Genomic DNA, 15,283 nt, shown 5'->3' on the forward strand with positions numbered 1-15,283 from the left:
CCCAGACTGTCATAAGCATTGTCATCCTGGTGTCCTGCGCTCCTTCCTCCTGTCTAAACTTCCTGTGAAAGGCTTGTAAGCTTGGGGAGCAGAGAGTGCATGAGGACATACCTGTCCAGAACGTCAAGTGCAGAGGCACGTTCATGCAACGATGATTAGGAACGTAGCATGACAAATGGCGTGGAAGCTCCTCTGATAGCCTCAGAAAAAAACCTGTTTTAATTTATTTTAGGGTTTACACTGATAAGTTGTGGTTCCTTTGCACAGGGTCCTCCCTCTTTAATTCTTCTCTGCTGCAAAATGTGTCTGGAGTTTGACTTGATAAAGGCAGGAAATTCTTCAACAGAGTAAAATGTCCAGTGTTGCCCAGTACCAGATGATAGGAAAGATGACAATTCTAGTGAAGGTAACTAAATACGGTTTTTAACCAGCTGTTCATTTGTAGCCTGTGCAGAACATTTTTAATACATTAACTTGAAACAAAAGAGAGTTGAAACAAATCCCTATGTGTACCAAAAGCTAAAAAATGAACTAAATACATAAACTTTTTTTTTGAAGTTCTATCCTTATATTTCTGGCAGACCATTAAATCCACAGAACAGGAAGAAATATATCCTTAAACTTTGCTTAGAAAGTGGGAAATGTACTGCTCTGTAGTACAGTTTTTTTCTAAGGGAGCACAGTAAACTCCTCAGATGGCCAGATCCTGAGCTGTACAAATAAAGCTCACAATACAAAAATAGTAAGAAGGTTCATAAGTCTAGTCTTCCTGTTCTTTTTCTCCATGACTTTTTGGTGGTCTCAGAAATTATGTCCTTGAGTTTTTCCATCCATAGCAGACGGAACAGAGTGTTGAATCTTCAAGAAAAAATTGTTTCCCTTAAAAATGCTTGCTGAGTACTTGAGTTGAACAAGTAGTCTAAGAACCCAACGACTGATTAAAATGCAAAACATATTCAGTTCCATTGATTAAAAAATTGCCAGTAATTTCATTGTCACAACTTTCAGAAATAATCTGAAATAATTAATAGCTGATTGGACGTTCAATTTGTAAACTGGAAAGTAAATTAGGACATGGAAGGTCTACAAAAAGGGAATAAATTTAAATCTCTTAGTTCTTTGATGTAAGAAAAATAAAGGAGTATAAAATGTGAAGCTATTCACAGAAGCAAGACATTTCTGCTATTTAAGTCCAAAACAAAATTGGATTTTTTTTTCCAGATTAATGTGGGTTTTTTTCAGATTTATGTAGTAAGACCAAAATGCAGTCTTGACTTGACTGAAAATATTGAGAAAATTGTACTGAATTCAGTGAATAGACTTAAGAATTATTTAAAAAATTGTTAAAATAACTCTTTCTTTTCGGTATTAATATTTTGGGCCTTTTTAAAGGAAGTAATTGAGGTTGCATTTAGTTACATTTATTTTTCAAACTATTAATGGAGTGAAATATAATATTTTATTTCCCCCCTCCCCAAATGATTGTTACCTTTTCAACCCCTCCACAAATTTTCCTCTCATGGTGTTGCACATCAGCTACTCATTAATCGCATCGCTCCAGCCACATCTGGTATTCCCTGCTCCCTACTTAAGTAGAGAATTTTCTTCTGGAAGTGGGAAGATGCAGAAATGTAAGCTCCCCTCCTGAAACCAACAGTGTTGTGTTGGATTTATTTGAGTAAAAAAGAAAGTAGGATTTATCCTGTGCTATTGTTTTATTTGTATGAGTGCATGTGTCAGTGGAAAGGGAGTTCCGGGGAGTTTCAGTGTGATCCAGAAGCATGTCCTGTACTTAGTAGTGCTGTGTAGGTGGTGGGACAAGGGAGTTCCCTAGGTGTTCCCAAGAGATCTGCTGAGCTCTCCGGGTCATCCCTCTGGCCTCTGCATCCACCCCAGCCAGCACTCATTCCATGCATGTCTTTCCTGTGTCCTCTGCTGCCTGTAAGGAAACAAGCAAGGATGGAGGGTCATCAAAGACTGCACAACTCCAGAAACTGATCCATCTGACATTTGAGGGCCAGGGTTAAACCCAGAGATAGAGAAAACAGCTAACATCTCCTTAAAGCTTTAAAGGTAAAGTGACATTACCCAGCTGAGATCTGGTCAGCTATCATTAATGAATATTAATGATTGAAAAAAAAAGATGGTTTAACTTTCAGCCATTACTTTATAGTTTGAGTTCTCTCTGAGATTTAGGACCTCGGCCAAATCAGTGCTCTTGTGAAGTGGAGGCAGGAGCTTTTCCTGTATCTCTGCTTATGCATTACAGGTCACAAAGCACTGCCATACCTGAGCAGTAGCAGATGTATGTGCACCAAAGGCAAGAGTATGCATGCTCAATGAAATAGAGGGTTCAGCTGCACTTGGGTGTGTGGGTGGGGGGTGGGCGAAAGTAATTTTCATTCATTACTCAAAACACTTCCACAAATCACATGGGAAAGATGTGGAACTTTATTCTCAGGGTATAAAGCCAGTCACTACGTGCTGCCTTTTCCTGATGTCCTGCATGTGCTGTACCTGCTGGCAGATGGGATAGGTGTGAGTTCCTGAGTATTTTTTCTCCTTCTCTGATGCTGATGACTGGTGTATTCAGTGAGTCTGATTGGCAGAGGCAGTCCAAGGGTCAGAGCTCATTCTGTTTTCTTTTTGACTGTGCAGAGCTGTTGGATGAGAACAGTTTAGACTGTGTTCAAAAGCCTGTAGAACAAACTTAACATATCATCACTAAACAGGCTGATAGATAGACTTGCATATGCATATTTTTGCTACAGAAGTACCTGTGACTACACAGAGAGAAACAGCTTAAGTAAAACACCACCTAGAGCAATGAACTTTCTCTGGCACTACAATTTTTTATTGAGAAGAGGAATTAAAAAAAATGGTAGTTCTAAAGTGTTTGGGAGACTGGCTCAAACTTGCACAACACTAATGCAACCTCTGACCTACATTCAGGCCAGGAAGTTTCTGACATGATATGGGTTCTCAAGCAGGGAAGAGAACATGGAAACGTGACTCCAGCCCTTCTGGCTGAACACAAGGTGAGTCCTATGGCTGATGGTGCAAAAGGACTGATGACCTCAGAAGGAACACGGTGAGGGGGATTGGAAAGGGATGGATCAGTGTGCCTCCAAAGGCAATCCAGCTTTGGCACTCTCTAGGAGTTTATCACAACATCTCCCTGTGCCTACATGAGGTCTATATGCAGCTGCACAACCCCAGGAAGGAGTCTGTATGTCACGATATACCATCAATCTGCAGAACTCAGCAGAGTTTCTGTAGGAAAGCTCTCACATGCTTTGCAGTCTTTCCTGCCTATTGTTGGTTTTCCATTACTCTGCTTCTGGGTGTTCCTGAAAAACCACAAGAACTTCCTTACTTGTCATGTTTCATCTCTTATGCCTCAAAATGAAAAACAGCCGGATACAGAACAAATCTAGTAAACGAAAAAAAACCAACCAACCAACCAACCAACCAAAAAAACCAAGGCATGGAAAACCCCCAACCCCCCAAAAATTTCAAAAACTAAGGTGATTTCAAATCCGTATCTGGTTTTGGCTAAACTGTGCACCCATTTTTAGATATTTTCCTTCCTGTCAGTTCATACATTCTTTGCAAGAATAATAACATTTTCTTTGAGTCCCCTACCAGTCTCTGATCTGTGCTTCTGTTTTGCTGCCTTTCAGCAAGTGATTTGCTGCTATTCTTATGGCTTAAACTCCAAGTTTTTGCTCAGGACCTAGTAAAAAATTATGGCTTGCTTCTTTTCATTTAAGATCTGGAATACTTTTGTCATTTGGGTTGATAGTATCATGAAGAGAACTTTTTCTAAATCCCCTGAAAAACTTTGTGGCTCTACTACCCTATTAACCATTGTTTATATTTTAAGGCAGGTAAAAGGTCAATTCTAAAAACCTCACTTGAACAGAGGCAAATAAGATCAATCAATAATTAACACTCTTCATGTCCACTAAGTCCAAATTCCTGCATATAGAACATTTCTCTTGGCATATCCTGCTTATCAGGTCCATTTTCAACTTGATCTGCCAGCAAGTGATAGCAAAAAAACTATAGCAGGCATTCTGCAGATTTTTGTATCCAGGTGGGTACTTATTTTATAAAGTAAGGACATAACAGGAAAAACTCAAAGAAAGAGGAGTTTCAGAGCAGGACTACTGGGGCAGGGCTCTGGATAATAACTTTTAATACAGATTATTGAAAAATAAGCTGTTCTGTGTTAAAGGAAAGGTATTTAGGGGCATGAAAGAGGAAGCAAATAACTGCATGTGAAGGACAAAGGACTGGAGGCTGGAGAGGCAAAGTGGATTTTTCCAAAGGAAAGGCACAGCCTGACAAGTTTTTCCCACACTGCTCCCCCATTAATACCAGCCTGTTGTGAAAGAACCTCATTTTGTGTCTCCTCAGTGCTGGACCCTCCTGGAGGGAAAGGTGAGGCCCAGCCCAGTGGCTCTGTGGGTGGGTGCCCGCCAGGAGAGGCCCGGACTCCAAACCCGTCCCTGCCCTGAGGGAGGGCGTGCTGCCCTCCCGGCCACGCCGCTCCTAATCTCTCGCTACTTTATGTTTTCAGCCTCTTTGTTTCCCTTGTCCTGCTGCCAGCCGGGCAGACAGTGCAGGCAGTCAAGGAGCAGCTGCCTGCCAGAGCTCGGAGGCTCACGTCACACAGGCAGGGCTGCCGGGCAGAGCCAGCCAGCCAGCGAGGGGGTGAGGTTAGGTGAAACATTAGCCACGTCCTCTTGGCTTCCCTCCAGAGCCTTTCAAATATTTCTTTATGTGCTGCTGATGCTGGGCTTGTTTGGCATTTAAAAGGTATGCTCCAAGAGGATTTCACAACGAGCTACCATTTTACAGTTCAAAACAGATGCGAGCTTATCACCCGTGGAAATGTGTGTCTCCATGAAACCCTTCCTCTCCCCTCCTCGAGGCTTGCAGAAGAGCCACTCCAGGAAGATCAATCACGAGGACCGTGTAATCAGCTAAAAATAATACGAGTTGTAAAACTCTGGAAACTGTTGCTCATTTTGGGATTTGAAGATTCATATGTCAGTCAATACCAATGACTCTCGAAGCCGGACAACAGTAGGTAAGGGTCAAATGTTCTTCTAAGGCAATTAACGTGACAGGTAATCTCCTGCCTCCACGCCAGTTGCCAAAGTGTGCCTCCTCAGTTTCCCAGGTTGCAGGGAACAGGCAGATATTCATGACAGTTTGTCAGGTGCAGAATTTCACCATAGATTGAGAAAAACAGTGTTGGAAGGCAAAAGGAACTGTGCCTGTATCACTCTTGACAGATGCCAGTCTAACTAGTTCTTAAAGACTCATGGAGACTCCACCAGTGCCGCAGGCAACCTCTTCCAATGCATCTTTGTCCTTCCCATTGGAAAGCTTTTCTTTATGCAGATGGGCTATGTTCCTTATCTGCCTGTCCAGCCACATAAAGGTGGAGCGGCATGTTGCAACACCACTGGTGACTTGCAGAGTGTCTGAAAGACAGTACTTCCTCTGGGTCAGGGTGGGGTCGGTGAGAGGAATACTTTGATAAACCTGGAGCGCAAATTCAAATGGCTGAAATACATCTTCTGCCCAGGATGAACAACAGAGATGTCAGAGAAGTGAGCAAATGCAGGCATGAGCTTTCACAACTTTTGTAAGCATCGTAGGCTTGTATCTTAATTTTGTACTGGGATTTGTAATGTCGTCAAGGGAGGCTAATGCACTGAGATGACTCTAATTTGTGTGCTATTCTTTAAAGAAACAGGATGTTTGAGTACTCACGGATAAAATATTTTATGTTTAATCTGGACTGGCTCTTTGACAAATTTTGTTGGCTGGACTGTTATGCTAGTGCTGTGTTAACACTATAAAAATGGGCAGAGGATTTTTTTCTGTTTGTAAGGAATAGGTAATATTCTGACCAAATTCCAGGCAATTAGCACTGCTTTTGAGCTCATTTTGCTTTTGCTTCTCCTGGCATACATCAGCAAAAGAGTAGCTTGATAAGAAAGACATGCTTGCAATTTGACACACACACACACATAGCTTGCCAAGAGAGGTCACTGCAGCATCCTGGGTGGATGCATTCACAAAGGCATGAGACAACACACTCAGAAGGCTAGTCAGAGGGGACCACTGCCTGCCACGTAGGGTTTGGATCTTACACAGGACTCTAAACCCCAGAAGTGAAGAAAACTCTGCACTCTCTGAATCATGGGAATGGCCGTAATATAATGAGGTATTTTAAAAAAGGCTATGTTTCTTATTTTTTTTCTTGCAGGCACAAGAGAGAAAGGCAGACAGCGTGTGTTGCCAGTTCTTTTACATGGACAGTGTGATACTCTCTTCTGTAAGAACTCTCTCTGGTCTCCTGAGAGTAGGAAATTTCCAGCTAGCCCTCAGAGTCTTAATTTCTCATAAATTTATTCTAGATCCTACCAACCCACTTCTGCACTCTTCTCTTGCTCAACAATTAGTTATGCAACCCAAGAAAAACATGATATTGATTCCTGAATTTCTAAGCTCAGTTCTTGCACTGAAGTCTTTTTGCCTGCCTATCTCTCCCACTGCTGCTGCTCCTGGATTCTCCATCCCAGGGTGGAGGAAGGCAATGCTGGAGATGCTTCACTTTGCTGCCACTGCTCACAGGTCTGGTGCTGAGGGACGGAGAGTAAAGGGGGAACAGAGTGCAGGATGACCCACTTTTCATTGACTGATATCCAGAACAAATCACCTTGCATGTCCTTCTGCATAACATGGATCAAAATCTTCCCTGCAGTTATTCCTGTTTGAACTATTGATTTTCTTTGAGTAAACAAGCCAATTTTAAGTAAATTATGCCCAGTGATGGAAGAATCTACCCTCCTTTCCATGTAAATTGTTCAAGCAGGTAATTTCTCCTCTCTGCTGAAACCACATGCCTTATTTCTAAGACAGATGTGTGTGAGAGCCCACTTCCAAAGCTTTGCTTCAAATGTGCTGGGTCCTGCACTTTGGCCACAACAACCCCATGCAGTGCTACAGGCTGGGGACAGCAACCAGGCAGAAAGGGACCTGGGAGTTTAGATTGACAAGAAGCTGAACATGAGCCAGCAGTGTGCCCAGGTGGCCAAGAAGGCCAATGGCATCCTGGCCTGGATCAGGAACAGTGTGGCCAGCAGGTCCAAGGAAGTGATTCTTCCCCTGTACTCAGCACTGGTGAGGCCACACCTCAAGTACTGTGTCCAGTTCTGGGCCCCTCAGTTCAGGAAGGATATTGAGATCCTGGAGCAGGTCCAGAAGAGAGCAACAAGGCTGGTGAAGGGACTGGAGCACAAGTCCTATGAGGAGAGGCTGAGGGAGCTGGGGCTGTTCAGCCTGGAGAAGAGGAGGCTCAGGGGAGACCTCATCACTCTCTACAACTACTTGAAAGGAGGCTGTAGCCAGGTGGGTGTTGGTCTCTTTTCCCAGGCAACTATCAGCAAGACAAGAGGGCATGGTCTGAAGTTGTGCCAGGGAAGGTTTAGGTTAGATATTAGAAAGAATTTCTTTACAGAGAGAGTAATCAGACATTGGAATGGGCTACTCAGGGAGGTGGTGGATTCTCTGTCCCTGGAGGTTTTTAAGAAGAGACTGGATGTGGCACTTAGTGCCATGGTCTAGCAACCGCAGTGGTGTTGGATCAAGGGTTGGACTTGATGATCTCGGAGGTATTTTCCAACCCGGCTGATTCTATGATTCTGTGAAATACAGATACTCATAAATTATACCTGTATGAGCCTTTCCCTTTTCTCTACTGAAGAGCTCCAGCTTTTGGAAACTCTTGCTGTAAGACATTTTCTAGTCCTCAGTCATTCAGTGAACTCTCTTCTGAATCGTCTACTCTTGACGTGTACATGTGAGGCCAGGACACTTTTAAACGGAGACCAGTTACAGACTTTGTCCATAGCATCTAGAGTTCCCAGATTCATACATTCATTCCCTCTAGCAAACATTTTCTCCTGTTGGGTTATCTGCCCTGGCCTCCCAGCAGACTCACTGCTTCTGAGGACTCCACTAACCTGTGAGGACGACCTGAAAGATTTGTCCTCTAATGAATGACTTTACTTTTGGCTGTACTGAAGCTCGTATCAAAAATTTGTTGCTTAGGTACAGTTTGCCAAGCATGTCACATTCTCCTACTCCGGGACACGATTTCTTCATTATTGACTGCTCCATCATTTGATGTGACTTTGGATCTGTCCCTGCTCACTGAGCTATCCAAGTACTTCACATCAGATAAAATACAAAAGAGGAATAGAAACAAAGAGCCTTCTGTCCCACCTGTGCTCCTGAACCACAAGGCTGAATCACATTTCTTAGACTTACTTTAATTTTGTCTGCCTAGTAGAGATAACATAGAGCTATGGAGGAGGACCTCTATCTCATCTCTCCTAATTAATGAGCAAGTGCCAAATTTGCTGGGTGTGCCTAGCTATACCAGTGGCCTGTAAGCTAATGTCAGCCCAGGTGACATTGTCATCTATCTCCTTGTTCCTGGAAGAGATGGGGAGTATCACTAGAACTGTTCCTGTAGGGAACCTTTCTAAATAATGACAAGAAACCTCCTCATCCTGCTGTAACGTAGACTACAGAGCAACCTCCACCCCCATCTCCCCAGACCCATGATGCAGCAGTGCAGGAGCCTTGTTTGGTGCCCTGTGACAGATGAGGGTGGAGATAGCTCTTTGCTTTAGGGCATGCTGTCTGCTCCTGTGGCTTGTGCCACCAGTATTAGGTCCCAAAGGTGATAAAAGCGAATTGCTGGTTATTTTAGAATGTTGGACTCCCCCACAATTCACAGGACCCTATCTTTGATGTTCTGCATGAAATTCAATGCCAAGGTGTATTCAGAATGCATTGACTAGACCGAGCCCTTTGTGAGATTTTGGTGTTGTGTTTCCTAGTCTGTGGATGCCACTCAGCTGTGGGCATGAAGTAGGTACTGATAGCTCAGTATGTGTGACGTGGTGGCGAGTGTAGGCTGCACAGAAGCCCGGGAATGCTGAGGTTTGATAGTGAGGTACCACATGTGTTTGGAAAACATCAGGTTGCAAGTGCCTCAAATAGTCTGAGCATCCCTCCTCTTTTTTTTCCCCCTCTAAACACCAGTTTCCTTTACTGGATCTAGCCATAGTGATTTTGACTGCAGCCCTCATGTATTGTTTCCATCCGCACTGAGGCTCTACTTCTTCAGTTTTTCCACCATCCATTCCTCTTCAGCCTCTTTCCATCACTGCGACCTTTTCCCTCAGAGAGGTCCTACCATTTCAGATCTTTGCCAGATTTAACTGGTCATTAACACAATGAGCCAGGTTCTGATCTCATTTACTTCTGCAACCTTAATAGAATTTCTCTGGACTTGTACTAATGCATATGAGAACAGATCCTCTTCCATTTAATTTGCCCTACTGCATATTTGCTAAGTGCTAACTGTGTATTTGGCTCAGTACAGAATGCAGACAGAAAGACTGATGCATAATAGAGAGCTGTTACCTCCCAGATGCTGCTGCCTGGGCCATTTGCACGGAGCACTGTAGCCATGGCAGTGTCTACTCTCACAGTGCTCCTACACCAGCTCCAAAATTACTGAGATGATTTTTTCTTTAAATACCCTGCTGACTTCTAGGTGCCTTACTGACTTGCATGTAATAAGATTTAAATGTCAACATGATGTTAATATTTAACAATTATCCACAGAAGCTTCTCACACCTTTTCCTTCGAAGATACAAAGAAGCCCAGCCTGTTTCTAAAGTCCTGTCATCAGTTTGAAGCAGATTCAGGTAATATGTTGGACCGTTATCAGTTTTTGTCACCTGCAGTAGCCCGTGGCACAGGGCTGCCCTAAAATATGCTTTCCCTGGGAGCCTTCCAGATTTCTCCAATTGCAATCTCCTCACAAGCCAGAGAGTGCTTGTATTGTGTAAAACAAGAAAAAGAAAAACAAAAACTAAGTGGATAAGAAATAGCCCAAGTGACTTAATTTGTTTTAATTCTAAAAATACACCAGGCCCCTGATATTTCCCACATAGAGCTCCTTTCTCTGCAGCACAAAGAGGATATATTTTAAACAGTACTGTTAATGGAATTATATGTTGCTACTGGATAATGGTCTGCTGTGGAAAGATAATTGTTGAGACAAAGCTGAGGTATTTATTGAGATAAACATTGAGGCAAAGCCAAGATGTTTATTTTCTAAGCACCAGACCTTAATGCAGACAAAACATATAATATCATTAGCATTATTCCTAATGCGTTGGCAGTCTGAACATGCCCCACCACAAACTCTTGTTAAATCGGTGGTGTCAGAATTGGCCTTCAAATGAGAAATGCATCCAGGCCAATCCAAGTGCCAATGCCAGAGGGCAGCTCTGTTGACTTTATCAGGGGCAATGCCCAAGTGTTGCCCCTCTTGGCTGGTGTCTGCCCTTTTGTAGCCCAGGGACATGGCAGAAGTACTTTCTGCAGACCTGGCTGCTCACAGATGAAACATCAAAAATAATAGATTTCTTCGTTGTTGGTTCAATGAAAAACTAAACTAAAACATTTGCTGATTCTCCAGCTTCGTTTGAGGTAATAAAACCATGGGAGGTATGACCAGCCTGTCACCAGATCGTTATTTTACAGTTTTTAAACCCAATTTTACAGATGCCTTTTAATAATTCATGCATGTTTGTCTCAGCATAGGTGAAGTACAGGCCCATAAAAGCACATGGGCAGCCTCAAGCAGAAGCAAGGCCATGTGGTAGGAGAGAAGGACAGACTCTGTGATATACTCGGGTGGTGTGTGCAGCTGTCCTTGCATGTTTGTGTGTGGTGGGACTCCACAGTGACCTGCTGCATCTCACTTTCTGACTGTTTTGTGGGTTTCCTTCAGTAAACCATGAACTGAGGGAGATGGTGATCCGCAGGGCTTGCCCTAATGCACCCTCAGGATGCAGCCAGGTGACTCCTCAGGACTGACATGGAGGGGTTTGCCAGACCAGCCCTGTGGGGTATGTCCAATCTTACTGGGAGCTATGAATTCATCCTAATTGTTTTCAAAGCTCTTTACAATGTTTGCATATAAAAAGTTGGCACAGAAATGCCAAGGGAACATAATGTGATTCATGCCTTTACAAGTGCTATGAGGTAAGTTGACCTGATTACAGAAGAGTGTATTTCTAGCTTTTCCCTTAGTTTTGGCAGACTCCCACAAGAGTTATAATTTTGATTTTAGTTCTTCCCTGAAGAAGTCAGATATGAGAGGTAGATATTAATTATTATTATTATTATTATTACTTGTGTTTGATAATGTTAAAAGTCTCCAACGAGATCAGCAATAGTCACCATATGCTCATATACACAACAACTGTCTTAGAGTAGCTACAGTTGTAAAAGGAAACTGGGTGGAGCGATATGATGTACAAGCAAAAACCTTGAGAGTTACAAGTGTGAGGTTATTCTCATGATTTTGTCATTAAACTACTTCTGTAACTATTTATATATTGAAAGAACAAATTCACAGGAAATATAGCACAAAAATAAAAGTTGTATGGGAATTTCTGGTAGTTACCTGAGTTTCAGACCTTATGACTGCTTGTGCTGTGTTGTCTCCCAAGTCATCTGTGCCTGTTATGCATTTGACAATACATGTTTTGTCAAGTCAAACAGGCTTCCTTAGAAAGAAAGAGGTGACATTATTATTGCCCAAGTAGGATTCTCTGTGTTTGATGCCGAGGTAGTCAAAGCTCTTTAAGGATCTTACAAAACATGATTCACATCATGTTTTTCAGAAATTAGTATTAACTTTTTTATATGAGTAAAAGCATTTACAAATGAAGACACAAAGCCAAGTTGGTTTGCTTTTGAGAAATCTCAGGATTGTTTTGCTGTCAACTGCATCAATGAATTCCAGTAGATCTGAAAAGAAAAACTGTAATTACTGGATTACTTTTTGCTATAATATTCAATATTATGGTAATGAGGGATGAATTAAACATGGTATTGGACTGAGGAACCCCTGCCTTCTAGACTCAAATTCATAGAGCGTTTAATTGGGTATTTAGCAGAAGGCATGTTGGATATGTATTAGGGCACTTAAATTGTCTGACAACATACTGTCTAATCCTTTCAGCTTCCATACCCCAAAAAGTAGATGTGAGTCTTGCCCTCTACTCCTGAGCTGCATAGATGGGAAAAACAAGGGTAAAACCAGTTGTCATTTTGGTGTGACCAATGCACTGTGATATAAATTGTTTTGATCTGTCAGTGTTATAAAAGCTGTGCTTCGAGCAGGACAAATGCGAAGATAACTTTTTCAGTCCTTCCTCAGACAACACTGATTTTTCTCATGGATAGCTGAAGATGGTGAACAGCAGAAATAACACACTAGCAGGAAGTCTCTAGAAGCACTTTTCTCTTTCAGAAGTTTGTAGAGTTAAAGGATATTTGCTTACACTCATTAGCCTCTGTTCACATATACACCCTGATCTTCCACTCAGCCTCCACAATGTGCTTTGCAGCGGTGGTGGGTGTACATGCTGTGATGTGCCCAACAGCCACCCCGCGGGGGTGGGCCTTCCACAGCAGTCTCTTTTGGTGGGATACCAGCCAGCACATTTCTTTTTATTATTGTTAGAAATACAAGGTCAAATGCAGTTGGAATGAAGTCCTGTGGTTTGTGGTGGTCTTCGGCTTATGGGAAAGTTCATTCCACAGATTCAGAGCTCTAAAATGTTCTTATTACAGCCCAAAATAATTTTTCCTTACCATAGTGATTTCTGTATCTCAGAGGACTGTGTCTGAGAGAGCTGAGGCTGATCATAGTCTTCACTTTGCAACTTTCTGTGTTTTTTTGTAGTGGCCATGAAGGGTCTCAAAGGTAAAAAGCCTCAACTGTGCTTGAAATGCCATGACTGACCAGGACAGAGAGTAGGGGACAGGTCAGATTAATTCATAGCCACCTGTGTTCTTTTACAATCTGCTGTAATATCTGGACTTTGGTATCATGACATGTGGGGTGAAGATCGCCTTCCCAAATCTTAGTCATGGAGGATGTCAGGTGGAGTTTTTCCATAGGGAGAGAGTTTGGCAAACGCTCCCTGCAGAAGCTGCTCTGTGTGAATATTGTCAGTCAGGAGTTCAGAGCTGCTACCAGATTAAAGACTGACTTTAGCCGATAGTGCATTTGTACTGGGCTGCACAGGGGATACAAACTCTTCAAAAAACATTTTCCTCCATTTATCAGAAACTTCTCTTTTACTGCAAGTGAACTTCAGTTCACACAGTTCACACAGACATCTGTTCTCATACACACAGAGACTCCTGATGTCAGAGCTGAGGTCAATAGGCATTTTGATGGTGATTTTAATAAGTGTGTGCTCTAGTACCCTTTGCATATATATTGGGATGCTTCTTCATCAAGACATGAATACAATGTTTTCTGGGTTTGAAAAAAGTGTATTAATTATGTCAAACACTGAGCCCAGCCCAAACATCAAAAGGACTTGTAGGTGCTGACCTTCCCACTGGAGGTTTGCTTGATGAAACCAGTGGTCTGTGCTGTATTATACATGACCATATCCTTTGTCCATAACTTCTACTGGTTTGCATAGATGTAACAGACCTGAAATCATTATGGTTCCCATAATTCTTCCACACATTCCTAATTACAAAATGCATGCTTATATTAAAAAAACACAATTCATACTAGAGTTGTTTTCATTATTTGCATATTTTGCTCTGGTGATCATAGAATGAGGAAGATGCTTGAGTTCAAGAACTGGGAATGGAAAGAAGAACAGATTAGAAGTTACAAGAGTTGAAGGAAATTCTGTCACATCTTTGTCTTCGAGCAGAAGGTAAATCATTAATATTTACTAGAAGAATTCATAAGAGATTTGAATGAACTTTCACAATCTTGACAATATCAGTATTTACCAAGCTTAGGGGCAGTCCCCATTTCTATTAAATTTAAGTCTACTGACAGTAGTGTCTGTGTTTCTCACTTACCTGTTGTGAAAATTTGGGCCACAGAAGTTTTTGCTCTGTGTCTCTTAGCGGTTTGAAAAATCACAGAATTAAACAATTGACAAAAATGACTCCAAAAGGACTCCAAGTTGTGGAAAGGTCTCAGGACTCCCCTCCAGCTCATGTTTGAGCCCATTCTCTTGAGTTGCTGCTCAAGCTCTGAAGGCAATAGGAGGCTGAAATGAAGGGACTGTCTCTTTTTAGAAAATGCAATGTATTGTAAACAGTGCTCTGCATTGTTGACACTTTTAAGCACTATTGGGGGCAATGATTTGGACCCATTTGTCTCTCTTTAAATGAAATTATTGGTAGCATTAGCTGGTGAATTATTCTAAGCAACATCAATTTGTGAAAATGACAACATTCCAGAAGGGTTATTTAAAATGTAGTGTATTGTGTGATTCTTTTTATTTGCCTGTTGCACAATCTATTTGCTGATACTTGTTTCTCTCCCTCCCTCTCTCTCCCCTAGGCTATCAAACAAAGCTGCCCAACCTTACACTCATCCATCATCCTTGAGTTATTAAGAAAATAGCTGCAGAACATTTACAAGTGGATGGGATGGATTGCTGGCTGCTTTTCAAGAACACAGTCAATGCTACAAAAACTTTGCAAGATGGCAAATGTTCTCATGTTTCCTGTTCCTTGCTCTGCTACGACCTGCTAGAAGGAATGGTTTCTTGAATTTTGGGGTGACTAATCTAGGTTGATGCTAAAACTGTTAATCGTTTGTGTCTAATACCAGAGTATAATTTTATCTGAGTAGAATACTTCTTTTTTTGGTAACTTTTTCTTCAAAAGGCTTTGGGATACATTGGAGGCAAGGAAGGGGTCAGAATAAGTGCAGATATCTGAGGGCTAGTGTTATATGCCTTTCTCAAGGTTAGGCTTAAAAAAATCAATGCATGAAAGTAGAGGTTAAGAGATTGCAAGTGTCTCACATGAGAAGTGTAACAAAATGAAGGTAAAATAGATCAGAACTGCATGACTTTTTCTCAGTGATTAGAGAGGTTGGAATGGAGTGGAGTTGCCATGTAATAATCTAAGAATCTGATCAGCAATTTAGGGTGTGCACAAAGACATCTATGCTCCTGCAGTATTATTTACTCCCACAGCTTGAAATGCTGGGAAACAGTGCAGAGGTTCCATGCAGACCTGCACTGAACCAGACATGGTGTAGCCCTGAGTGCTGTGCCAGCTGAACATGATTATTCTGCCTTGCAGTCCTGCTTGGCGTATCCACAC

At 42.1% G+C, this 15,283-nt stretch overlaps 2 long non-coding RNA genes across 4 annotated transcripts; one reads left to right on the forward strand and one right to left on the reverse strand.

The window, feature by feature from the left end:
• Positions 1–1,187: 1,187 nt before the first annotated feature.
• Positions 1,188–4,830, reverse strand: LOC135413377 (uncharacterized). Its single transcript, XR_010430199.1, has 3 exons — positions 4,384–4,830; positions 2,518–2,660; positions 1,188–1,939 (listed from the first exon to the last, which is right to left on the reverse strand). It is a non-coding gene; the product is annotated as an uncharacterized LOC135413377 (long non-coding RNA).
• Positions 4,023–14,806, forward strand: LOC135413376 (uncharacterized). Of its 3 annotated transcripts, none has more exons than XR_010430197.1 (5): positions 4,023–4,099; positions 4,877–5,098; positions 9,727–9,810; positions 13,764–13,869; positions 14,511–14,806. It is a non-coding gene; the product is annotated as an uncharacterized LOC135413376 (long non-coding RNA). The 3 variants fall into 3 exon arrangements; XR_010430196.1 differs by having other exon boundaries at positions 4,041–4,099; positions 4,825–5,098; XR_010430198.1 differs by lacking the exons at positions 4,023–4,099; positions 4,877–5,098 and adding an exon at positions 5,466–6,247.
• Positions 14,807–15,283: the final 477 nt, after the last annotated feature.

The sequence above is a fragment of the Pseudopipra pipra genome, chromosome 4 (assembly GCF_036250125.1).
Source record: "Pseudopipra pipra isolate bDixPip1 chromosome 4, bDixPip1.hap1, whole genome shotgun sequence".
Taxonomy (NCBI): Eukaryota; Metazoa; Chordata; class Aves; order Passeriformes; family Pipridae; genus Pseudopipra; species Pseudopipra pipra.